The 27,446-nt window shown below is 40.4% G+C and overlaps 2 long non-coding RNA genes across 4 annotated transcripts in view; one reads left to right on the top strand and one right to left on the bottom strand.

The window, feature by feature from the left end:
- LOC147371172 (uncharacterized) overlaps positions 1–27,446 on the bottom strand; it is a 64,536-nt gene that overhangs the window by 20,106 nt on the left and 16,984 nt on the right. Inside the window, exon 3 of one of the 3 annotated variants that reach the window (XR_015165957.1) lies at positions 18,215–18,375. The exons of 1 other annotated variant lie outside the window; for it this stretch is intronic. This is a non-coding gene — a long non-coding RNA (uncharacterized LOC147371172). Of the gene's footprint in view, positions 1–18,214; positions 18,376–23,313; positions 23,776–27,446 lie in introns of those variants that run through there. One more of the 3 variants, XR_015165955.1, reaches the window with a different exon arrangement.
- The window catches only part of LOC147371170 (uncharacterized), a 97,321-nt gene continuing 84,055 nt past the window's right edge, over positions 14,181–27,446 (top strand). The window contains exon 1 of the long non-coding RNA XR_015165961.1: positions 14,181–14,342. This is a non-coding gene — a long non-coding RNA (uncharacterized LOC147371170). The remainder of the gene's footprint in view (positions 14,343–27,446) is intronic.

Below are 27,446 nucleotides of genomic sequence, written 5' to 3'. Positions count from 1 at the left end.
GAATAGATTATCCTAATATGTAACTGATCTCATGTTCCATACTTGCAATCCAGAAAAACATTTGTTTGCAACATTCATCTAGCACTAAACATCCTTAAATTTTCGTAATCATATTCTTATTTTCAAACCAATGGATGTTTTCAAAGACAGCTATATGCTAGGTGCTATGCCTAAATTTGAGCTCAAATATCATACTTCCTCGCTTGAAATCCTTTAGGACAAATCCTTCAAAAGTTCTAAGTCTTGCTTTCCTCCTCTATAAAATGGGGATCGTATCTACGATGCATGTCAATGAATGTATGTCAGATGCATAAATTATCTTGGCTTTTGGAAAACACCACGCAAGCAGATAGCATGTCTCTAGTACCATAGAATGTGTCTTACTGATAGTTTTTATGTTTTAAGGTCCTTCATACAATGTCTATCATGTTTACAGTGCTTAACAAATAATGACTAAATGAATACATTAGTGACAGCTCATAGCAATTAGAAGCTATCTCACTAGAGAGAACAAAGTGACGGAGCTACAGTGGGAGTCCAGGCCCAGTTGCTTCTAATCCCAGGCTCCCTCTGGAGATTACTTTCCCTAATAGTCTCAGAGACCTGGTTTGGAGTTAGACTGGGCTCCCTGAAAGCCGTAAGATGGATGGAACCAGCTAGCAGCAGATAAGAAGATTTAGCTCTTGCGTGTAGACTTAATTCAACACTGTTATCATGTTTCTGCGAGTTTGCTCCACTCTGGTAGAGGGAATAGGAACCAGGAAAGAAAACACAATGTCTTCCCTTCACACAATGTCTTCATTCACATTCATTTGTTGAGCAAAATTTGTGCTGTTACCAAGTTACTGTTATGGTGGTGTGTACAGTAGCTGCTAGCAAACCCTCTGAGAAGTGGCTGATCTCATCTTTTAGATAATCAGATTCTATTTAATGTTACCAATTTAAATTCTATAGCCATTTATGGGCCCATTAAATATTTTCATTCACTTTCACAAGTCTGCCTTTTCATCTCCTACCACATGACTCCTTTGGCAAAATAATGGCAGGCAAAGAACATTTTTCTCATCTATTGCTGCTATCTGCCTCAACATCTTCATGATCAAATGTACACATCCTTAAGGACTGTAAAATGGAATTAAGAGATATCCTTTGGCTAGTTTTAATCTAAGACCTCAAATAATAGCACACCCACCTAAAACACATGCCATTTGGGAGGTGAGCAAGTATTTACCAGCTTAGTACAAATATTAGTTACTACTAGGCATTAGCATGTTACTCATATAAAATATGATTAATAAATGTTCTTTGCTTATGAATAACATATTTTAGATAAATATGTATTATTATTTAGTTAATTATATATAAGCTGGAAAGCAGTGAAATGGACAGAAGGAACATCAGAAGGAACACCAGAAGCCAGAAAGTTCAATGACCCTGAGTGAAAAAGAAAAGAGTTCAATTCTATATAGGGCAGAAGTGTGGGCTTCCCAGATGGTGCTAGTGGTAAAGAACCTGCCTGCCAATGGATAAGGCATGAGAGACTCGGATTGGATCCCTGGGTTGGAAAGATTCCCCAGAGGAGGACATGGCAACCCATTCCAGTATTCTTGCCTGGAGAATGCCATGGAAAAATGAGCCTGGCAGGCTACAGTCCATAGAGTCACAAAGAGTCAGACACCACTGAAGTAACTTAGCATGCATGCATGCAGAGCAGAAGTGTGAGGGTAAAAGATTTTGTACATCATCACATCTCTGGGACTCAGTTTCCTCATTTATAAAGGTAGGAGAATGACTCATAGCTTTGAAGATTCTATGATGTGTGATAGTTTTAAAATATGTTCACAAATTCTTAGACAACACTCCTCCTTTCAGAGTGGAGACTATTGATCTGGACTTAATGAGTCACTCAGAATAGAATAGGGTGGAAGTGACTAAGTCATGAAAACATTGCTGCTTGTCCCTTGCTCCCTAGTTCTTGGATTGCTAATTCTGGGAGAAGACAGATGCTCTGTCAAGCAGCCCTGTGGAGAGGTCTTCTGCCAAAGGAATTGAGACCTCCTGCCAAAAATCATGAGACAGCACCATCTTAGAAGCAGATCCTCCAGCCTAATCAAACCTTCAGATGAATGCAGTCTGGTTGACATTTTGTCTGTAACTTCGTGGGAAACCCAGAGCCAAAATCACCTAGCTAAGTTGCTTCAGTGACAGCAGTCATGAAATTAAAAGAAGCTGGCTCCTTGGAAGACCCGCTATGGCAAACCTAGACAGCATTTTCAGAAGCAGAGACATTACTTTGCCAACAAAGATCTGTATAGTCAAAGCTATAGTTTTTCCAGTAGTCATGTTTGGGTGTGAGAGTTGGACCTTAAAGAAGGCTGAGTGCGGAAGAATTGATGCTTTCAAAATGTGGTGCTGCAGAAGACTCTTGAGAGTCCCTTGGACTGCAAGGAGATCCAACCAGTCAATTCTAAAGGAAATCAATCCTGAATATTCATTGGAAGGACTGAGGCTGAAGCTGAAGCTCCAATACTTTGGCCACCTGATGCGAAGAGCTGGCTCATTGAAAAAGTCCCTGATGCTGGGAAAGATTGAAGGTGAGAAGAGAAGGAGATGACAGAGGATAAGATGGTTGGATGGCATCATCAACTTGATGGACGTGAGTTTGAGCAAGCTCCAGGAGATGATGAAGGACAGGGAAGCCTGGCGTGCTGCAGTCCATGAGGTCAAAAAAATTCAGACACGACTGAGCGACTGAACTGAAGTTGCTTCTGCATTCTTAACTTTCAGAAACTTGGCAAGATAATAAATACTTGTTTTAGGCTGCTAGATGTTGGGGATAATTTGTTATACAACAATAGATAACTAATAAAATGATACTGAAACAAATGAATGTTATATAATGAAAAATTCATATACATGCATATTAATGAATAATGAATCATAATTCTTTATTTCGGGGAAATCAGTAGCAGGATTAGGGAAATTAGTAGAGCTTTTCTTACAGAACCATTGAAGACTAAAACTGGAAACATACAACTCTGATAGAAATACTGGGAGATATAAATGGACCATATAACTTGATCATAATCTTGACTTTGACTCTGAAATAATACAACCCTCGGGGGAAGTTCATTATAAAGCAATTTTTAATGAGCCTGTCTCACACTCAATTGATATTTATTGAATGAAGGACCATGGAAAAATGACAGGGAAATGTGTAAGTCTGGAAACAGTATGACCATTAATGTTAGAGAATACTTATTTTGTACCAGACACCCCGATAAAGATTTAACATGAATAAACAAGGAAGTACTTATATTATTCAAAACAACTGATACGAAAGCATTCTCTGCCTAAACTAATTTAGAAAGAGAGAAAATACAGGAAAATAGAAACAGTAGCTCTATGAATAGAATAGAAACAGTAGCTCTATGAACCCAAGACAATTCTAGAAAATGTGCCTTATCAGTGTCTCAGAAGATATTTCCCCTGGGCTACATGATTTCCACTAAGAGAAAAAAATAAAAATTGGATTACCCGGTCTGAATTAGTGAAATACAAATTTAAAACGTGTTGATTTAAAACTACCTGAAGCCTAAAACAACTATACAATAGGCCTACTTGCTTACCATTATCTTTAATGTTGCAAATATAATTATATCTTACTTTTTTCAAAATTTTGTCCTTTATCTCAGCATACTAAACTAGAACTACAAAGAAAGATACAATAATGATAAATTAAAATTTAAAGATGTTGAAATATTTATTGGTTATATACAAAAATGTTTTACTTAAACCATGTATGTACTTTAATAATTTATAAATGTCCATTTATAAATGGAATAGATGGACATTTATTTCATTAAATGTCACTTCGATTAGGATCTAAATATATTGGTAGAGTTCTGAAAGAAGAAATTTGGGCTTAGAAACCGTCCCAATTATCTATTTTCACATCCTTTATCTTTCACCTTTAATTGGGATAATGAGCATCAATCCTGCTTTTTATTAGGACGAAGTGTTCTTGGACCGCATGACTTGAGGTAGAACTTTTAAATACACTGTTGAATTTTGTTTTTTGCAACTCAGACTCCTTCAAATACCAAAAACTATTAATACACATGCTATCTGACTCGTGAAGTACCCTCAAGTGACCTTTCTACCTAAATAATAATGGTGACTAAAAAAAAACAAAACAACAAATTGAACCATAGTCCCTACAAAAATACAGAGCAACATATCTCACATCCCCGGTCCAGCTCAGTTACAAGCTGTGCCTAAAAGGAATGCCATGGCCTGCAGCCTGCATTCCTTTCCGCACTGCCCCGCCATCGCTTGATCTTTTTCTTGTTATCCTACGGTTAACCTTCACTTGTTCCCTGGTTCCCTTGTTGTTACTCTTGACACAGTGATTGGCTGCCATCCCACTTCCAGACTTTTGGCTTCATTCCTTGCACTCCGAATCACAGTTCTTCTTCCTAACTTCATCTCAAATTATACCCTGATAAGGAGCTCTTTTTTTAGAAATGACTCCAATGCTTCTCCCACACATACCATTTCCTTGCAGCTGATATTTCGGTAGGGCTGGCCCACAGAATAGGTACCAGATACTGTAGGCTTGGCTTACATATGGGAAATACCATCTGCCTAAGGTGTGCATGTCATTATTGGACATCCCTAGTGGAGAAGGCAATGGCAGCCCACTCCAGTATTCTTGCCTGGAAAATGCCATGGACAGAGGAGCCTGGCTGGCTGCAGTCCATGGGGTCGCTAAGAGTCAGACATGACTGAGCATCTTCACTTTCACTTTTCACTTTCATGCATTGGAGAAGGAAATGGAAACCCACTCCAGTGTTCTTGCCTGGAGAATCCCAGGGACGGGGGAGCCTGGTTGGCTGCTGTCTATGGGGTCGCAGAGAGTTGGATATGACTGAAGCGACTTAGCAGCAGCAGCAGCAGCAGCAGTGGAAATGGAACTCTGGGCCATCAGGAGTCCTCCCTATGTACCTCTTTTTTTTTTAACTGAAGTACAGTTATTTACAATGTGTGTTAGTGTTTGGTGTACAGCAAATTGATTCATATTATACATATTTATATATTCTTTTTCATTTTCTTTTCCATTATGGTTTATTGCAGGATATTCCCTGTGCCATACAGTAGGATCTTGTTGTTTATTTTATATGTAGAAGTTTGTATCTGCTAATCCCAAACTCCTAATTTATCTCCTCCCAGTCCCTTTCTCCTTTGGTAAGCATAAGTTTGTTTTCTATGTCTGTGAGTCTTTCTATTTGGTAAAGTTAACTTGTATCATATTTTAGATTCCACATATAAGTGATATCATATGGTATTTAGTATTCCATTATTTATTGTTGCTGTTTGGTCACTAAGTTGTGTCTGACTCTTGCAGCCCCATGGACTGTTGCCTGCCAAGCTCCTCTGCCCAGGCAAAATTCCCAGGCAAGAATACTGGAGTAGATTGCCATTTCCTTATTCTGGGTATCTTCCCAAACCAGGGATTGAACTCCTCCATTGGCAAGTGGATTCTTTACCAAAGCAGCTTTATTCCATTATATATGGGTAAATGGGCCCATGGGGTCCCAAAAGAGTCAGACACGACTTAGTGACTAAACAACAGCAAACACATTTTCTTTACTCATCAATCTGTCGATGGACATTGAGGTTGCTTCCATGTTCTGGCTATTGTAAATAGTGCTGCTATTAACACTGGGGTGCTTGTATGTTTGTGAACTAGAGTTTCCTCTGGATATACTCCCAGGAGTGGGATTGCTGGATCATATGGTAGTTCTAGTGTTAGTTTTTTTTTTTAAGGAAACTCTCTACTGTTCTCCATAGTGGCTACACCAATTCCCACCAACAATGTAGGAGATTTCCCTTTCTTCCACACCCTCTCCAGCATTTGTTACTTTTGACTTTTTGATCATGGCCACTCTGACTGGTGTGCAGTGATACGTCATTGTAGTTTTGATTTGGATTTCTGTAATAATTAGTGATTTTGAGCATCTGTTCATGTGCTTATTGGCCATTTGTACATCTTCTTTGGAGAAATGTCTATTAAGATCTGCCCATTTTTTTTGATTGGGTTGGTTTTTGTTGTTGCCCTTGTCAGTCACATGCAGATGTCATCCCCCCATTTTGTAGGTTGCTTTTTCATTTTGTTGATGATTTCTTTTGCTGTGCAAAAGTTTGATTACCTATGTACCTCTTTTTAAAGAGATTATATTTTTGAAAGAGACTAATACCCTCTCAAGGACTAGAGGTTACTTACTCCCAGTAAACCCCCAGACCCGTGGAATAATATCAATTGTATTTTCACAATGGTATTGTGTGTGTGTGTGCGTGCTCTGACATGTCTGACTCTTTGCAACCACATGGACTGTAGCCCACCAGGCTTCTCTGCCCATGGAATTTTCTTGGCAAGAATACTGGAGTGGGTTGCCGTTTCCTACTCCAGGGGATCTTCCCAACCCAGGGACTGAACCTGTGTCTGCTGCGTCTCCTACATTGGGAGGGGGATTCTTTACCACTGCGCCACCTCCAAAGACCACACTTAAATATACACATATTGTATTCATGACAGGGAACTTCCACATCTTAAAAAAAAAAAGTAAAACTAAACCAAGAAAAAGCAGGCATTGGAAACTTGGCACCCAATATTAAAAGTTGGCCAATCCCTGACAGAAACACACAAGCAATCCAAAGTGCCTTGACTCAAGCAACAGTTGGTAGAAGCTCATACAAAATCCTTAGGCTTTCTTTAATTTCAAAAACCTGACAAAAACTCCTTGGAATAGAAAAATATAAGGAAAAAAAAAAAAGACTCAGATCAGTATTTTCCATTTGTGCAGAAAGTTTATATGTAAAAATCTATAGAGAGGAAAAAAAGTTTTCCCTTTGCCTATGAGTGCTTTATGTCCTTTCTGCATGGCCAGATGCTGCTATATTCCCAAGACTTCAAAGGTTGTGTGCTGCAACAGAAAATGAATGTAACAGGGAAGATCCTGCAATTCAGTTTATTCATTTATTCACAATTACATTTTGAATTTTCCCATTGTCCACTCTGTGCTGGGAATATTGACATCCCTGTCTTCACAGAGCTCATGGAAAAAATAGAGAAAAATCCAGTAAATAATTTAGAATATATGACAGGTTATGCTAAGTACTGTGAGGAAAAAAAAAAAAAACTAAAGCCGCTAAGAACAAAAAGAGCTTGGCAAGTGCTACTATGTTAAACAGTGTGGCCAGGGAAGGCTTTTCTTAGGAAAAGACACTTGACCAGAGGCCAGATGAGGGGAAGCTGTGCTGGGGTGTGGGGAGAATTTCAGGCAGAAGGAATAATAAATGCTAAATTTCAGGACAAAAACATGCTCTAAGGGTTCAAAGAATTTTTTAAAAAGGACCAGAGCACCTACAACAGAAAGAGAAAGGAGATAAGTGGTAGGAAATTATTTCAGAAGAGTAGCCAAAGCCAGATCATATAGGTCCTTATAAACTGTGGTAAGGGCTGTAGTTTGGGGACTTTTCTGAGTGCCATACAAAGCCCTCCTGGAGAGATTTGCTTACTGGTCCCAGTTTTTCAGCTGTGGGTAACAGGATTATACACTCACGCCCTTGGCAACATTTCTTTACAGCATCCTTCCCCACGTGTAGAGACTATTTCCTCACACCGGCGGTCAATGGATGTTAGCGAATGAGACGCAAACAGTGGCCTTAAATGTTTTCACATGCTGCTGCTGCTGCTGCTAAGTCGCTTCAGTCGTGTCCGACTCTGTGCGACCCCATAGACAGCCGCCCACCAGGCTCCCCCGTCCCTGGGATTCCCCAGGCAAGAACACTGGAGTGGGTTGCCATTTCCTTCTCCAATGCATGAAAGTGAAAAGTGAAAGTGAAGCCGCTCAGTCGTGTCCGACTCTGTGTGACCCCATGGACTGCAGTGCACCAGGCTCCTCCATCCATGGGATTTTCCAGGCAAGAGTACTGGAGTGGGGTGCCATTGCCTTCTCCGGTTTTCACATGAGGTATCTTGGTTTCTGGGACCCCTTCAGATTACTACTGGAAGAGTGGGCTCCAGGAAGCCAATGTGCCTTCAGCCAAGGCCCAGAGTAATGCTCAGGGGGCAACCAGAACCCATCCTCCAGGAAGCCAATGTGCCTTCAGCCAAGGCCCAGAGTAATGTTCAGGGAGCAACCAGAACCCATCCTCCAGGAAGCCAATGTGCCTTCAGCCAAGGCCCAGAGTAATGTTCAGGGAGCAACCAGAACCCATCCTCCAGGAAGCCAATGTGCCTTCAGCCAAGGCCCAGAGTAATGCTCAGGGAGCAACCAGAACCCATCCTCCAGGAAGCCAATGTGCCTTCAGCCAAGGCCCAGAGTAATGCTCAGGGAGCAACCAGAACCCATCCTCCAGGAAGCCAATGTGCCTTCAGCCAAGGCCCAGAGTAATGTTCAGGGAGCAACCAGAACCCATCCTCCAGGAAGCCAATGTGCCTTCAGCCAAGGCCCAGAGTAATGCTCAGGGAGCAACCAGAACCCATCCTCCAGGAAGCCAATGTGCCTTCAGCCAAGGCCCAGAGTAATGTTCAGGGAGCAACCAGAACCCATCCTCCAGGAAGCCAATGTGCCTTCAGCCAAGGCCCAGAGTAATGCTCAGGGAGCAACCAGAACCCATCCTCCAGGAAGCCAATGTGCCTTCAGCCAAGGCCCAGAGTAATGCTCAGGGAGCAACCAGAACCCATCCTCCAGGAAGCCAATGTGCCTTCAGCCAAGGCCCAGAGTAATGCTCAGGGAGCAACCAGAACCCATCCTCCAGGAAGCCAATGTGCCTTCAGCCAAGGCCCAGAGTAATGTTCAGGGAGCAACCAGAACCCATCCTCCAGGAAGCCAATGTGCCTTCAGCCAAGGCCCAGAGTAATGCTCAGGGAGCAACCAGAACCCATCCTCCAGGAAGCCAATGTGCCTTCAGCCAAGGCCCAGAGTAATGCTCAGGGAGCAACCAGAACCCATCCTCCAGGAAGCCAATGTGCCTTCAGCCAAGGCCCAGAGTAATGCTCAGGGAGCAACCAGAACCCATCCTCCAGGAAGCCAATGTGCCTTCAGCCAAGGCCCAGAGTAATGTTCAGGGAGCAACCAGAACCCATCCTGGAGCCTAAAGCAGAGCCGCCCCAGCTGACCTGAAAACAGGAAAAACAAATGCTTACTATTGAAAACTTCTGAGTCAGGGTGGTTTTTAAGGGTCCTTACTGAAGCAAGAGCTGAATAATGTCCCCTTGGAGAATTTGAATCAAAGGAATAGTGATCTGAATTATATTTTTTAAAGATCACTGTTGCAGGTGTTTACAGAGTAGAAGGAAAAAAGACAAGAGAGGAAATACAACAGTTCAGAAACCACTGCAAAATCCCAGTGAGAAATGGTGACTGCTCAGACCAGGGTAGGAGCGATGGAATTGATAGGATTTGCTGATGGCTGGGATGTCAGGCATGAAACAGAGAAAGGAGTGCTATAATATTGCCCTACAGCAATTTCATCATCCAGCTTGTAATTTTACCTACCCACCAGCCCAGCCTACATTTCTAAGCATAAAAATCAGCATACAAAGAGTGTTTTTGTCAATTGCCATATATCCAGGGACACAGTTACTGTAGCAGCTGAACAATTCTCTTTGGGTAGTCAGGTGGAAACCAAATTGTCTTGAAGAATACTAGAGCTGAACAGGGAAATTTTTCTCTAATACCACATGACAAATTTGCTAATTGCCTTTGTTTTTAACAAGAATATCTAAATCAGGTACATCATTATCTTTTTCTGAAACAAGCTCTGTTTCCATTTTGCAGTATGTAGTGAGGGTTTTTATGGATGTTGCTGTTCCCGGTAGCTTACTCTGTCACGCGTGAGGACATCTCCCTCCTCCGCTGAATGGGTGCTGGTCTTTGGAGTCCAGTGACAGCTCAGGCCGAGGTATACTCCTCATTTTGAATCATGGATTTTTTTTCAAATCTCTACATTCTCTCATAACCTATGAAACCATCAGACAGTCCTCGAGCCTCAAGGACTACCTGGTCTGCCTCTTGCCATTCTTTCTTCAAGCTTAGAGCCAAACTAAGCCTGGGAGTCTGATCTTCACTGTCTTTCATATATGGTTAATTCACTAAAATCAAGATTTCCTACTGAATCAAAGTGTATCCTGATCAGAAACTCTTGTGCAGTGTTCTGGGAGTGTAAATTGATACAACCATTGTGGAAAACAGTATAGAAGTTCCACAAAAAGTTGAAAATAGAGCTACTCAGCAGTCACACTTCTGAATATATATCCAAAATAAATGAAATCAGTATCTCAAACAGATACCTGCACCCCCATGTTTTTTTTGAAGCAGTATTCACAACAGCCAAGATATGGAATCAACCTAAGTGTCTACACGTGGGTGAATGGATAAAGTGTGTATATAGAATATTATTCAGCCTTTAAATAGAAAGAAATATTGCCATTTGGGATGACATGGATGAACTTGCAGAACATTTTGCTAAATGAAACCAGTCAGGTACGGAAAGACAAATACTGCATGACCTCACTTATATGTGGAAACTAAAAAAGCCAAACTATAGAAGCAGCAAATAGAATGCTGGATGGGTTGGGGAATAGGGGAAATGGAGAGATATTGGTCAAGGGTTTCAGTTATGCAGGACAGAAAATTTTGGAGATCTAATTCAGTGATTATAGTTAACACTGTATTATATACTGAAACTTGCAAAGAGGGTAGACCTTAAATGTTTTTACCACAAAACAAACAAACAAAAAATGATAACTACGTAAGGTGATGGATATATAGCTTCATTGTGGTAATCCTTTCAAAATGTGCGTGCATGCTAAGTTACTTCAGTTGTGTCTGACTCTTTGCGACCCCATGGACTATATATAGCCCTCGAGGCTCCTCCATCTCTGGGATTTTCTCAGCAAGAATACTGAAGTGGGTTGCCATTTCCCTCTCCAGGGGATCTGCCTGACCCAAGGATTAAGCCCACATCCCTGTGTCTCCTGAATGGACAGGCCGATACTTTACCACTGAGCCACCTGGGAAACCTCAGAGCCATTAGTCGGATAACAAATGAAGAAAATCAACCTCCAGGACTCTGACATTAATAATCTCCTGACTGCTCCCATAAAAGCCTTAGTCTGCCATGATCTGGGTGCCACGTCACCTTTACTGCACCCACCCGTCAGCTGCATGTATACAGACCCATCTTTGTACGCTTACCTTACTGTGTCCACAGTGGCCCTTGATGGCTATTTGTTTTCCTCCTCTCTGAGAGATACAAATGAGAAGGGACAAGCAAGTGCCTACACTTCGATGAATTCATTATTACTATTTTTGATATTCACCATGCTGCTGCTGCTAAGTCACTTCAGTTGTGTCTGACTCTGTGTGATCCCATAGACGGCAGCCCACCAGGCTGCCCCATTCCTGGGATTCTCCAGGCAAGAACACTGGAGTGGGTTGCCGTTTCCTTCTCCAATGCATGAAAGTGAAAAGTGAAAGTGAAGTCGCTCAGTCGTGTCCAATTCTTAGCGACCCCATGGACTACAGCCATATAGCATAGTAAATTAGGTTCTTTTACTATTGTCAAGGCTATATTTTGTTACCCTGCTTATTTAACTTACACGCAGAGTCCATCATGCAAAATGCCAGGCTGGATGAAGCACAAGCTGGAATCAAGATTGCTGGGAAAAATATCAATAAACTCAGATATGCAGATGACACCACCATTATGGCAGAAATCAAAGAAGAACTAAAGAGCCTCTTAATGAAAGTAAAAGTGGAGAGTGAAAAAGTTGGTTTAAAACTCAACATTCAGAAAACTAAGATCATGGCATCTGGTCCTATCACTTGATGGCAAATAGATGGGGAAACTGTGGAAACAGTGGCAGACTTTATTATTGGGGCTCCAAAATCACTGCAGATGGTGACTGCTGCCATGAAATTAAAAGACGCTTACTCCTTGAAAGAAAAGCTATGACCAACCTAGACAGCATATTAAAAAGCAGAGACATTATTCTGCCAACAGAAGTCCATCTAGTCAAAACTATGGTTTTTCCAGTAGTGAGAGTTGGACTATAAATAAAGCTGAGTGCCAAGGAATTGATGCTTTTGAACTGTGGTGTTGGAGAAGACTCTTGAGAGTCCCTTGGACTGCAAGGAGATCCAACCAGTCAATCTTAAAGGAAATCAGTCCTGAATATTCATTGGAAGGACTGATGCTGAAGCTGAAACTCCGATATTTTGGCCACCTGATGCAAAGAACTGACTCATTTGAAAAGACCCTGATGCTGGGAGAGATTTAAGGTGGGAGGAGAAGGGGATGACTGAGGATGAGATGGTTGGGTGGCATCACTGACTCAATAGACATGAGTTTGAGTAACTCTGGAAGTTGGTGATGGACAGGAAACCTGTCGTGCTGCAATCCATGGGGTCGCAAAGAGTTGGACACTACTGAATGACTGAACTTAACTGACCTATTGTACCTATGACATTCAGGGTCAAATTTTTAAAATGCCTAATGTTTACCTGCCAGCCACAGAGGGAGCTGGTCTGGGAGATCACTGTAAAAAACTAGCCTGTAAAGCTCATGGCATTGACGTGAAAAATCATTGCAAACATTCATTAAACTCATTAAACTCCTAAGAAACTCAAGAGTACTCAAAATAAATTGCATTTTGGCACAAAGAGTTTAAGTAGAAATCTCACAGGAAAAGAGTTTAGAATTGCTTGCAGTCTGTAGGAGGGTTACATTTCCTGCATTTTAAGAAGAAACCTCACAAATGTTCAAGAGAGATTTATTGTCTGTGGTTTCCATGCAGCCAGGAAGCGATAGGTAAATAAGATGCCTTACTGGTGAGAAAGCTGTTACTTGTTTTTCTCTCCTTGCTCAGTATGAACATGCTATCACAGTACAATTAAATCCACATTTGGAGACATTAAGCAGACACAAAACCTGCATGATGCAATCGCACTCCACAGGGAAATGATTCTGCTGCTTGCTACATCCCTCATGACTCTCTTTTCCTTCCTGTTCAGGGAAACATGTGCCACTTAGCCTCTTCCATTGATTACAGGTCATAGAGGACAGGTGGCCCTAAACGAATCCAGATAAAGTAAAGGACTAATGTCTTAGGTTTTCAAAACAGCCTAATACTCTCTAGAAACCATATCATTAAGACAGCCTTTCAAGAATCCATTACTGCTGGATCTTAAATGGGAAAGAAAGGAGAAATTCTTCACAATCTTCTGAGAAATTCAAACTACATTTCTCTAATGCTCTCTTGAGATAAACATTTGAGGAGTCAGGAAATGTAGTTAAGTTCCACTGTTATTTTCCATAAGACCTAGAGCAAATCCCATTCCTGACCTCTGTGTATCCACTGCTTCCATGGTGATCATGGTGTTTCTGTTCCTGCTCACTGAGAGTGCCAGAGTGAAGGAGAGGCAGAGAGGCGCCAACACCTGTCACCTTCATGTTCCTATTGATTCACCACGTGGAGCTGAGCACACCATGGCTAGACAGCGTAAGCAGATAACGGCTTCTATTTTAGAAAATACGAGATAAATGCTTCATCAATTTGTTTAAACACTTAAAATCGATATAGATTTTTGGGAAAATGTTTTTAAACATACAAAATATGTACTTGATCTCTAACTGCCTATTAGACATTTCTTCCAGTGGGTCCGTCAGAACCTGTCTTGACATGCTCAAAACCAAACCTTGTATTGTTTTCTCTGTGAACAAAGTCTTCCTTCTAAATTCCCTAACCCACCATTTGTTTCCCTTGGCCAGTCCCAAATTCCAACATTGTCCTGTACCCATCTCTCCCCCATCTATATTATCTAATCAGTCAGTAAGTCATAGAAATCTTGCCTGTAATAATCTCTCAAATTTGTCCATTTTTTCTCATTTCACCATCACTGCTATAATCTCTCATGTGGTTTATAAAGAAACCTCCTGAATAAATTCACTGCTGCCCGTCTCTCATTCCCCACCAATCCATCTAATACACCTGCCAGAATTACCTTGCTTAAACACTTACCTGATAATGTCATTCACTGACTTAAAAACTGACTTATTGCCTATAAGATAAGCTCAAAGTCAATTCAACATCCTTTTATTTTTTTTAGTCTCTGCTCTTAGAAGCCTTACAGTCTACTAAGTATGATGAATACGAAGATGAAAAGGCATGGACTCCTAAGGTACCCACAGTGAACTTCCAGGAGAGTCAGACATGTTGATAGTTATTCACAATGCAATGCGGTATGTGCCACCACAGAATCACGCGCAAGGTATGGAAACAGCACAGAGTGGAAGGTATCTGAGCTTGGAATGGGTATGCCAAGTAAATGAAATGGAATATAGAGAGTCCATAAGAATGAAACCACACTCCAGGACTTGTCTGTTGCAATTATTTTTATCGGTGGGAATACTGATATCAAGAACTAAGACAGAGAACAGTGGAATATGAATAGTTCTTGGTGGAATACGAATAGTATGTGGTAGGGAGATGGTGGTAATGGTGTGGCAAGAAGACAGAAAGTGATCAAGACATGAGAACAATGAATGAGGAGGAAGGTGTTTAGGTTGAAATGTCCAAGTGCAGGTCTCACTTCAGGGGAGAAGGTGGGGCCAGAAATAGTCGCTAAAACTACAGAAAATAGGGTAAGTCTTCTAGAGAAAGGACATAATGTCGTAAGAGATTTGGGGGACTTGGAGTATAACCCACTCAAAAAAATTAAGATGAGGCCTTTGAAAGTAAGATAAAACTCATAGAAGAGTGATGTCAGAATATCTGGAAGAAAATAATGACTCAAAAATAATACTGATCAATACAGTTCCATTCTGACTGCACACTCCAACCACAGCCTACACTCTCAGCCTCACTCACTCCTGCCACTTCACTTTTTACCAATCTGCTCTGGCTCTAGGAATAACAAGAATGTAAATACTCATAGCTGTCTCTGATGTGCATGTATAATGTGGAAGACACGACATTATGTGCTTTGGTATTTTAGCATACTTAATCCTCACGTTCTGTGAAATAAGTACTATCACGAACTACCCCCATTTCACAGAAGAAATGAGGACTAAGGGGGATTTCTCTGAGACTACACAGATGGTCATACAGCATAGCTAGGATTTAAACTCAGACATACTTTAGCTATACTAGATTATTTGCCAATCCCAAACATAACTGTCTTTATGTCTTCCTGATTTTATATTTGCCTGAAATAAACTTTACGTACCCATTCTGTCTGATGAAATCACATTCCTCCTTAGAAATATAATTCAAATGTTACCCCTGCAATGAAGCCTTTCTCTCTACCACCTTTATTCCAGACAGAATTTCCATCTCCTTGCTCTGCCTTCCCATTAATATTTTGTTCATACTTTTATTATAATATACAGAGTACGCAGAATGAACCCCCAAGGATGCTCATTCTTTAACTCCTGAGACCTGTGAATATATTACACTATATGGCAAAAGAGACTGCAGATAAACTTACAGACCTTAAAGAGGTTATCTTGGATTATGCATGTGGGCACAATCTGATCATAGGAGCCCTTAAAGCAAAGCTCTTTCTCTAGCTAGAGTTCAGAGATGTGTGAGAAAGAAGAAGTCAGAGATTAAAACCTTGAGAGGGACTTGGTCTACCATTGCTGAAAGGAGTTACATGGGAAAGAATTGTAGGCAACTCGAGGAGCAAAGAATGGCCCTTGAATGACAGGCCAGCAAACAACAACAACAACAACCAGAGAAAGTCCTACAGACACAGGGAGTATATTCAGCCAACAATCTGAATAAGCTTGGAAGCAGATTTTCCCCTAGAGCTGCTAGTAAGGAATGCAGCTGAGCTCAAACATTCATTTTAGCCTCGTGAAATCTTGAACAAAGAACTCAGCTGAGCTCACCTGGACTTCTGACCTAAAGAAATTATGAGAAAACAAACTGTGTTGCTACTAAATTTGTGGTAATTTATTTTGGCAGCAATAGAAAACTAATGCAACATACTAGATAATGTTCCAGTTGGTTTTTTATGCATTGATTGTAATTATTAGAGGCTCAGCTCACTGAGTCGAGGAGTCTTGTGTCATCTATCTGTGAGGCTTAGGATTATGACTGACTCAAGAATCCATGCAGTCAAGTGGAATGCATTGACTGGAAGATCTTTAGATTCACCATCTCTGCCCCATAAGGGACCTTCACACTGTGGCTTATTTGTTCTTAATTCCACCTGAACATAAGCGCTTCGTCCTCCGTGCTTGGGAGAGAAGAGCATCTCCTTAGCACCAGGGCCACAGAATGAACATACTGAGCTTCCAAGAACCGCAGATATTTTGATCAAGGGCTACTTCAACAAACTGAGATACTTTTTTGTAAAAAGATTTCTGTAATCTAGGCCCAATTACGTGCCCCATAACTTACCCATTCCTGGGTCTGCCTGATAGCTGGTTCCCATGCTTTTAGTATAGAAGTTGAGTTCATGAACACAGATTCTCTTATCTAGGTAGGTCTGCCAAAAGCTACAGCTCAAGCAGTCGACCTTGCAGCCCTCAGCTCAAGGTCATTCCCCTGACCCCACCCCAATGGTGACCTGACAGGGAAGACTGCCTCTAAGGTTTCTGCTTAAAGAGTTCTTCTAGGTCAGAAACTGCTCTTTTGGGGAGTAACGCGCACCTTCCTTCCTTCTCTGGAAATATGATGTTTAAATGGCTGCAAGAAAGCATGATTTGCAGGTTAAAGAAATAAACCACATTAACTCAATAATATTAAAATTTTTTCTTTTATATGGTCTAAGAATTTTTTGGAGTTTAAATCTTTGAGTACCAAATAAAAATTCTAACTGCTTTCATTTACTAGACTTCTACGTGTGCCTGAGTCCTCATGTGAGAAAGGAGGACAATAATAATAACTATGCTATGGAAGGAATCAGTTAACAGATTAAAAGTGCTTGGAACCAGCAATTCCACTTTGGGGAATTATATAGACCTCAAAGCACCAGCTAATAAAAATATATGAATAAGGGTGTTTAGTGCCACATTGTGAAGGCAAAAATAAAACTGGAAACAACACAAATACCTATCCACTGTGTATTGTTACATAAATATGGCACATACACATTATGGAACATTATGCATTTGTTTTAGGTATCTCCTGGGTATCATCTCACATCCTCTCCGTTCACATTTTACTCTAGCTGTTGCTGTAGTAACCAGCTGCTCAGAGGTATAATTGACAGCACTTTCTTTCAGCTGTATTACATATTTCTCGCTTTGTGTCCAGACTCTTTATCATCAACACTTGAGACATTTGTAGGAATGCAGCCATTCCAATACAGCTGAAAACTTGAAGTCAAAAAGGGCACAGGGCGTATCCTGACCACTAGGGAGCTGGAACCAGCATCCGTGTGGTTTCTCCTTTGTCCCTTCAGCAAACAATTATGAGATGTGTTCTACACTGCTCCTTAGAATTCTCACTTTCCCACAGTTCTGATCAGGTTGAAAACAAACCACTGGCTGACTTGTCCTCCTTCCCCGTTTGATTCTTTCCAATCCTCCACTCCTGATCCTTGGGATTACTTTCCAGAATAAACCGCCTGCAGGCAAGCTCTTGTCCCAGACTTTTGGGAGGTAACCCAGGTTAAAACAGTTAGCTGTGCTAAAAAGGAGAAATATATTTGTTGACCTGGAAGGCTGTCCATAGCATATTGTTAAACAAAGAAAAACAAATTGCAGCTTAATGTCCATAATGTCTTTTATAAAAACAATCAATACTAATGTGTGTGTGTGTTTCCATAACCTTAGAAAAAGGATAAAAAATGCATAAAAACTTATTTGCCCTGGTCTCCTCAGGGGAAGTGGAAGGAAATTGTTAGCTTGTCCTTATTAATTTTTTTATCATTTCACTAGTTACAATGAAAAGATATTAATTTTACAATTTAAAACAGAAAAGAAAAAGATGTTAAAAATTAGCATCAAGCCAACATCCCAGGAAAAACACTGCAAACCATGTGATAAGAAAGAAAAATAACTGTACTACTGGACTTCAGCTGAACTACAAACTCTATCATAAGCCCTTTTATTAACCTCAGGGGAAAAAAAATAATAATTTCTTACTTGAGACTGTCATTGTAAAACACATACCAGAAAGGATACTCACAGAGCCAGCATACTGGCTGTGACAGAGGCTCCAGAGACCCCTGAGTGAAGGGTGAGTCACTCAATAAGGACTCAGGATTATTAACAGATAAACAGATTCATGTCCATTCCTGTAGTAGGGACTCTGTTGAAGAATGAGAACAGCTATGCTCAAGAAAAAGCCTGGTCGGGAAAAAAAAAAAGATTGCGCAAATGAAATTATAAAATGATGACAACGCTAACATCACATGTGATATAAACCTCTTGTCTTGGAGGTCTTAACTTTGCATATAGAACAGTCAGATTTCACACACGAGAATACAGAAAGTTAAAATCTAATCTGAACAAATTTCCATTAGCTCCATTTGCTTGTATTCCTTGGTAGGTTCATTATGAATTATTTTAAAGGAACAAACATTAATTGTGTGTGTGCATGCATTTTAATGGAGAAGGCATTGGCACCCCACTCCAGTACTCTTGCCTGGAAAATCCCATGGATAGAGGAGCCTGGTAGGCTGCAGTCCATGGGGTCACTGAGGGTCGTATACGACTGAGCGACTTCCTTTCACTTTTCATTTCCCTGCATTGGAGAAGGAAATGGCAACCCACTCCAGTGTTCTTGCCTGGAGAATCCCAGGGACGGGGGAGCCTGATGGGCTGCCCTCTATGGGGTCGCACAGAGTCGGACACGACTGAAGCGACTTAGCAGCAGCAGCATGTATTTTAAGGAAGATGCTTTTGAATTCCTCCCCAGAAAGCTAGACCTCAGATTCAATATCTGGTCCCACTAGTTAAATATACTAGGAGTGAGGAAAAAAATCTTTTAAAATCATGAGACAAAAGAATAAAAAAGTATACTCTGAAGGACATACTCTGTCAATAGATAGTTGACTTCCAGGGTACAATTATAGGTACATTTTTCTATGCTACTAAGTAAGTGGACCAAGTAGGCAAACCCTGTGATGCAAAGGCTAAGGTGATTTACTACTGTGATCGATAATTTTATGTGTCAACTTAGCTGGGCCACAGTGTACAGATATCAGTTGTAGAATAAATGTTCATGCTCCACCCTGCCCAAAATTCATATGTTAAATCCTGCCCCTGACATGATGGTTTTAAGAGGTAGGACCTTTGAGAGGTAATGTGGTTCATTGAGGTCATGAGAATGGAGTTTCTATGTTGGGGTTAGTGCCCTAATAAGAGGAAGAAGGGGCTTCCCAGATGACTCACTGGTAAAGAATCTACCTGCCAATGCAGGAGATGCAAGATACGTGGGTTCAATCCCTGGGCTGGGAAGATCTCTTGGAGGAGGGCATGGCAACCCACTCCAGTATTCTTGCCTGGAAAATTCCATGGACAGAGGAGCCTAGTGGGCTACAGTCCATGAGGTCTCAATGAGTCAGACACAACTGAGCTCCCACACACATACAAGAGGAGGAAGAGACTCTTATCACTGTCTCTGGCTCCCTCTCCCCAGAAGGTCAAAATACAGCAAGAAAGCAGCTAACTGCAAACCTAAAAGAGGGCCTTTACCAGACACTGAATATTCCAGGACCTTGACTTTGGACTTCCCAGCCTCCAAAACTATGAGAAATAAATTTCTGTTGTTTAAGCCACCAGTCTATGGTATTTTGTTATAACAACATGAATGAACTGAGATATCAGTCAGACATTATTCCAGATGTTTCTGTGAGGCTGTTATTGGATAAAATTAGCATTTAAATTGGCAGACTTTGAGTAAAGCAGATTGCCTTCCATAATGTGGGTGGGTTGCATCCCACCACTTGATGTCCAGAAAGGAACTGAAGTCTGACCTCTCCAACAAGAAACAATTGGACTTCAACTGCTGTATTTGCTCTTCCTGGATCTCCAGCATGACTGACTGAACGTGATCTGCAACTCTTCTGAGTCTCCAGCATGCCAAGCCTCCCCCATTGAATTTTGGACTAACTAAAGCTTCACAGTTGTGTGAGCCAAATCCTCAAGATAAACATCTTTACATACATATGTCGCATTGGTTCTGTTTCTCTGGAGAACCCTGACTAAGACAACCCCAAAGTGTTCAAATACTCTGTAAAGTGCATTGTCTTATTACTATAATTAATGATAGGTATACTAGTAAATATTCATTGAATGCTTACTAAGTTCTAGGAATCATTCTAAGTATTACTTTACAGTTTAACTCACTGATTCCTCACAGACACACTGTGAAACTATCATCCCTATTTTACAGTTGAGGGCAGAGCAGGCACGACACTCAGGATTAAACAACTTAGTAAGTGGCAGAGACATGTATGAAGTCATGTATTGTATTTCATAGACCACCAACCTATTAGAATAATGATTTTCACCAAAAGAAAGATATGATGCTTGGCGAAGATATGATACTAAAATCAAATATCTTATCCATTTTTTTCTGGAGTTCAAATCGCCCTGACCCTCTACTTGGAATGATCTGTCTTTCACTGTGCACCTTGATTTCCGTATCCCCAAATACTCAATATCCTCAAATTTCTGAGCAATATCTCTCACTGTGACCCTCATCCTATGTCTGCCTTCCTTTGAAAAAGCCATCATTGAGAATCTTCCACTCTTTGTAAGTTGCAGTAGAGTCTGATGGAATCTGTGCTGTATCTCAAGTCACAAGTCTGAACTCGGTCTTGGTTCTGATGTCACTGGGTCCGTGAGCCCTGACAAGTAACACACTCTCTTAGTTTCCTCATTGGTGAATGGGTAATGTAGCATCACCCCCTGAAAATGAATCCCATGAGGATAATAGGAACTAACGCCTGGAAGGGAAGTGTCTAGCACAAGTGTCCTAATATTCATAACAAAGCCCTTTCAATCACATCAGAGTTTATGTTAATGAAGTAACTTCTGAAAAGCACCTAAGATTTGGGAGCTGGTTGCCAGAGGAACCACATATAAATAGAGGGTGGAATTTTCAATCTTACCCCCTGATTTCCTAGGAAGGGAGAGGGTCTAATGGTCAAATTTATCACCAATGGCCAACGATTTAATCAATCATGCTGATGTAATGAAGCTTTCATATAATCTCAAATGGAAGGGTTCAGAAAGCTTCTAGGCTGGCGAACATGTGGAGGTGTGGAGTGACTGCAGCACTCGGAGGTGGCATGGTCATACCTTACCCTGTGCATCTTTCCATCTGGCTGTTCCTGAGTCGTATATCCTTGTATAATAATTACTGGTAGTGTAGTAAGTAAAACGTTTCAGAGTTTTGTGAGCCACTCTAGCAAATTAATAAAACCCAGGGAGGAGCAATTGGAACATTCAATCTGTAACTGATCCATCAGAAGCATCGGTGGCAACTTGGACTTGCATTTGACATCCAAAGTAGGAGGAAGAGGGCAGTCTTACAGGACTGAGCCCTCATCCTGTGAGATCTGACTCCATCTTTGGGTAATTAGTGTCAGAGTGGAGTTGAATTATAAACACCCAGCTGCTGTTGGAACATTATTTGATGTGGGAAACCCCCACCTACATTAGAATTGAATTAGAATTGTTGACTAGGATCCAGTTTCATCACTAATCATTCAAACTTCTTTACTATCTGAATGCAAGCTACACTTCTCATTTTGTCTCTAACTTGGCCTTTGCATATACTTTCCCTGTGAGCCAAGAGGACTTAGTTGCTATCCTGAGCATGTCTTTATGTCATGGTCCTGCCTGTGGTTTTAGTTCATTGTATCCCTCCCATAATCAAATTCATGTTCACCCTTTATGCACAAGATGAATTCTTACCTTTTCTGTTTTATCTTCCATAACGACCCTACACAAATTCCCCTCTTTTAGAAACATATAGTAATGTCAGTATTCTTTTGCCACATTGCAAGTTGCACTTTATTCCTTTAAATATATATCCTGTTGCCCTAGAGACCAAATATTCTTTTATTCCCATGTATCTACCACTATATCTAACCCAAATGCCTCAATTTATTGCTTAAATAGTTAATTGACAGGCATCTCAGAGGAAAAAAAATCTTATATCACATGCCCTCTTCCCATCACCCATCCTATATCAAAACAAAAATACGTGTGTAAAGTCTAATACTTTTTATACTTTAGAAAATTACTTTTAAGAAAAATAAGTAGGTAAAAGACACACAAATGCAACCATAGCTTGATTACATTCAACAGGGAATGCATCTAAAATTCCTAGTTATGAATATTTTAATGAACAGTATCAATAAAAGCCTCTTACCCTTTGGCCTATTTGTGATGATAAAGATTCAGTTAGTAATAATAGCTCTTTGAGGATAGAGAGAACTCAAAATAATTTATATTTCAAGAGTATAAAAGGGAATGATTCTCCAGGGAAGTTGTATAAGCCATTTCCAAATAGAAAGTTGTATAAGCCAAACTTTCTGAAAGCATGGATGAATTATAGTTTTGTAAAAATAGATTTAAACTCTATCTGAGAAAAAATAGTTAACAGACCTAAGGAAAGCAAAATATTTGCCATAAGAAAGAATCCACAATTTCTACAAAATAGCTACAATGCTCAAATAAAGTACACTTGTGTATCTTGAGATTTTTCTCTTAGTGAAGATCAGATATCTAAATGCAAAAGCTTTTGACATCCTCATTGTCAGCCTCTTCCTCATGCTCATCAAGAAAGCTGTGTGATGAAAAGCATAAACTTGGTAGCTGACTTAACCACTTATGTGACCTGGAACAAGACTTTCAACCTTTCAAAGGCTTAAATGGGAGTAACGATACTGCCTCGAAAGGTTCTCCTGAGGACTGAATGAGCAAATGCAATGGGTCACACTGAGCACAGAGCTGGGCACACACTACACATCCAGGAGATGTCAGCTACTGTTACCATGACTTAATGCCTTATAGGAGAAAGAAGTAAAATGCTTTTGAAAAAGTAATGATAATTATTGAGACATGTGATATCTACAAAGCCGAGTACTTCAGAGTTTGCCTGACACAGAATTCAGAACAGCTAAAGACTTAAAGAATGAGGTGAAGTGAGAAGCTTCCAGTAGGAATCACTGATGTAAGTGTCAAGGTAACTTCCTTTGTAGGCATTTCCACCATCTAATAGAACATGGTAAGACAGAACATATTGAAAAAGTCAGATCTCCCTCAGGGTTTAGTTCATTATAAATGACTTTATTTAAAGCACACATGTTATAACCTAAAATCTCTATAGAATAGAGCCCACTGTATCACAAAATTTATTTTAATGACCCTGGACCTAATCCAAAGGTTTTTAGTTACATGGAGTTCCATAAGAACTTTATTAAAAGGTGGTTACAACAATCATATGTCCTAGTCTCTGAAGGTGGCCTAAGGAATGCCAAATATGGTATATGACCATAGAATCATATAATTTATGAATTGAAAGGTTATTACAGAATTTCTCATTCAATCCCTCCATTTTATAGCTAAGGAAACCAGGACACTGAGAAACTGAGTGTATAACCATGTTCTTTAGTATACACTTTTTAAAAATGCAATTAAAGTGATGGTCCCAGTGAGGAATGACTTATTTTGACGCATCTTCAGGAGCCTCTTAGCAGCACAGAACAAGCCAGGAATGAAGCAGTAATTCTGAGAAAGAAATAACAAAATTTTAAGCAGACCCATGTGGTTTTCTTCTTAAAACTATCAGTTCAGTTCAGTTCAGTCGCTCAGTCGTGTCCGACTCTTTGCGACTCAATCAATCACAGCACGCCAGGCCTCCCTGTCCATCACCAACACCCAGAGTTCACTCAGACTCACATCCATCGAGTCAGTGATGCCATCCAGCCATCTCATCCTCTGTCGTCCCCTTCTCCTCCTGCCCCCAATCCCTCCCAGCGTCAGAGTCTTTTCCAATGAGTCAACTCTTCGCATGAGGTCGCCAAAGTACTGGAGTTTCAGCTTTGGCATCATTCCTTCCAAAGAAATCCCAGGGCTGATCTCCTTCAGAATGGACTGGTTGGATCTCCTTGCAGTCCAAGGGACTCTCAAGAGTCTTCTCCAACACCACAGTTCAAAAGCATCAATTCTTTAGCACTCAGCCTTCTTCACAGTCCAACTCTCACATCCATACATGACCACAGGAAAAACCATAGCCTTGACTACAATGCTGATCAATTACATGGTCTTTATCTCCTCACTTCCCCTACCCTGCTGAGTCTTAGTTGGTGGACATTTCATTTAGCAGTGTGTCCTACTACTCACATGCTCTTTCTTGGTGATAGCAAATAGCACATGAACAGCACAGATTCCTCATCCAGCTAGGATGAGCCTTGTGGTTTTTCAACCTAGACAGAGCCCTGGTTTCACAGATACTTGCTAGTCAGCTTTCCCCTCATCAGCACCATGTTTAGCTCTCCATATGACTGGCCCTATTAACCAAAATAATAGCAACAATAAAAAATATTTTGTATGTTGATTTAACATTACAAATAATTAACTTCATTAATTACTTCTATATACCAGGCACTGTTCTAACAACAAACCCTAAAGATAGGTTTACTTAGCATTCTTTGTATAGAGATGAGAAAACGGAGGCCAAAGAGGGTAAACTGCCCCCAAAACACAAACTAGCATCCAAACTCAAGGAGTCCAGCTCCAAACCTACATTTTTTATCTTTCCATTCTTAATTCCTGCTGTGCTTCCTCTTAGTCATTAGATTCTATACATCATTTAGTCTCCAAAAAATTCTTTTGGAATAAATATTATTAGCTCTACTTTACCAGTGATAAAGCTGGGATTTCGAGAGGTTAAGTTTAAAGAGGTTACAAAACACGATGAGTAGCTGGGAGTGCCAGGATTATAATCCAGGTCTGACTGACTCCAAAGCCCACAACCCTGGTAACAATTGCGATTTTTCTGGCCTTTAACAGCACTGTCTCCCACTGAGACTAGAGCGTGGGGTCCTGGCTGCATCTTGCTCTCTGTAATCCTGGCCTAGGGAGAGGCCATCTGGAACCACGACACGGCCATCTACACTGTGCTGACTACAGGTCTTCTTGCAAACCCTTCCTGCCTTACTCTGTCAAGCCAGGATCTCAGGCTGCCTTCATTACCCTTTGAACAGCAGATATTGGATGCTGGCCATCCCTCTGCCAGGAACCCAGGCACAAAACGGGGTGAATTTCCTCAGCCCTGGCCCCAGCTTCTTCCCTTTTCCCATTATTCTATAGCACTGAAGACCAGTATTCCTTCTGGCCCAAATGATCTAAGTTTCTACAACCATACACAGCATATTCTTAATTTAAAACAATTCAATGTGATACTATTTATCAACTTGTTTAAGTTACATATAGGCATGTGAATTACATTTTCATTATATGTGTGCTTAGTCGCTCAGTTGTGTCTGACTCTTTGTAACCCCATGGACTATAGCCAGCCAGACTCCTCAGTCCATGGGATTTTCCAGGCAAGAATACTGGAGTGAGTTGCCATTTCCTTCTCCAATATTATTATGCTAATAGCAGTATTAACATGCTTCAGTAAACCAAGAAATATAAAAAAGCTTGCACCAAAATATATTTACTGATACAAACACACATCTGCAACATACTTAGTCTTAAAGACTACTTGTTAATCTTTATCATAGTGTGTTAATGCTTTCCTTTGATGTATACATACACATTTGGCTGCTCTTGAATGACACGATTCCTGAGTCAGTGGATGTCCACCTACATTGCTTAACAAGATGGGATGCTTTGTCTGTAAATCATTAAACTGCATTTGAATTAGCTATGCGAAATTCAGCAAGATAATCCAGTGTGTCCATTTCAGTCGGGGTTGACTTCAAAATGCCTGAAATTGATCACGGCAGGTCCACTGCTAATTAGCTGATTGCCCTTGAAAACAGCAGACACCTCTTTAGTGCTCTTGGGACTATTATAGGAGTAGTTTGTCAAGAATTTGGTCCAAGAGATCAAACATGCCCTAAAAAATATTTACCATATGACTTTCATGTGTATTTGTGGAAAAGAATGAGTGGTTGACTTAACGTTAAAGTTAACTACATAAAATTAGATGCTGCCAAAAGTGGAAGAGAGAGACTAGAGACACTAAAGCAATTTGCTTATTTTTCCGTACTTAATTTGGTCTGTATCATTTCCCTAATGCAAGACTTTAAGAAAAATCATTGCTTTGACCATTTGACATATATTTTCTTTTATGTGAATAGTTTAAAAACATTTAAGTTAATGCCTATTCTAAAAGTGCTAACTGTTGAAAATATCTTTCCCACTAGATATTATTAATGTCTACAGTTCTAAAGAATAATTTTCCCTTAGATCCTAAAAGTCCCTGAAAGTTATGCATTTTGCCAAAGTCATAACTCTTAAGATGGAGACATAGTTGCCTATTCATTCTTGCAAAAACATTTTGGCATAATTATGTAATCATAAGCGAAGATGCTCTCCTCTGAACCAAAATGACCTTTCAAAGGTAGAATTTATTATATTTATCACCATCTTTAATACTTTTGCTGAATGTCGTTTTCAGTCAGACATTCAGCATAAGACTTTACATTTAGCCAGACAGTAAAGTTCTAAGCATGCTGATAGATATGCAATTGCACTGTTTTCCTTAAATTTTAAAGTGAAGAATTGTTATTTTCAGCAACATTGTTTGTAAACTCTTATCATCACAAGTGGATAATTCTTTTAAAAAAAATAGTGTGATATTACAACTAACGATCAAGAGGGGCCAATGTCTAGACAAAAATACTTAGTGTGTAAATACAGAAATTTTGCTTCTATCCACTAGGAAAATTATTGTGAGTAGTGCCTTATACACAGAACAGGCTCAAGGACTTGAAGCAGCAGCGTTATTCTCCATTATTCAGGAAATAGCCTAAGCATTAGAACCAGACAGTTCTGTTCCTAGAGACTCGTTCTTCCTCGACAAGTGTGGGTAATGCTGGACAAGCTACCTGTCCAAGCCTCAAGTTATTCTCTAATTTAACAGAATTACATGTAGCATAAAGACCTAATTCTATTACTTTCTTTCTCCTGCTTTTGCCAATCCAAGCACCAGAATCTTAAATCTAATGGCAGTTATGATCACCGAGTAAGCTCCAGGATTTGAGTAAGCTCCAGGAGTTGATGATAGACAGGGAAGCCTGGCGTGCTGCAGTCCATGGGGTCGCAGAGAGTTGGACACGACTGAGCAACTAAACTGAACTGATGATCATTGCATCTAGGAATCCATGTTAAACAATGAGTTGTTTCATTATGAGCTTAATGAACATGACCAAAATGTTTATTTAAAT

This window comes from Bos grunniens, chromosome 6 (assembly GCF_055505025.1).
Source record: "Bos grunniens cultivar Pamir isolate PY7600 chromosome 6, Bosgru_T2T1.0, whole genome shotgun sequence".
Lineage (NCBI taxonomy): Eukaryota > Metazoa > Chordata > Mammalia > Artiodactyla > Bovidae > Bos > Bos grunniens.
This window is presented reverse-complemented; position numbering and strand designations above follow the sequence as displayed.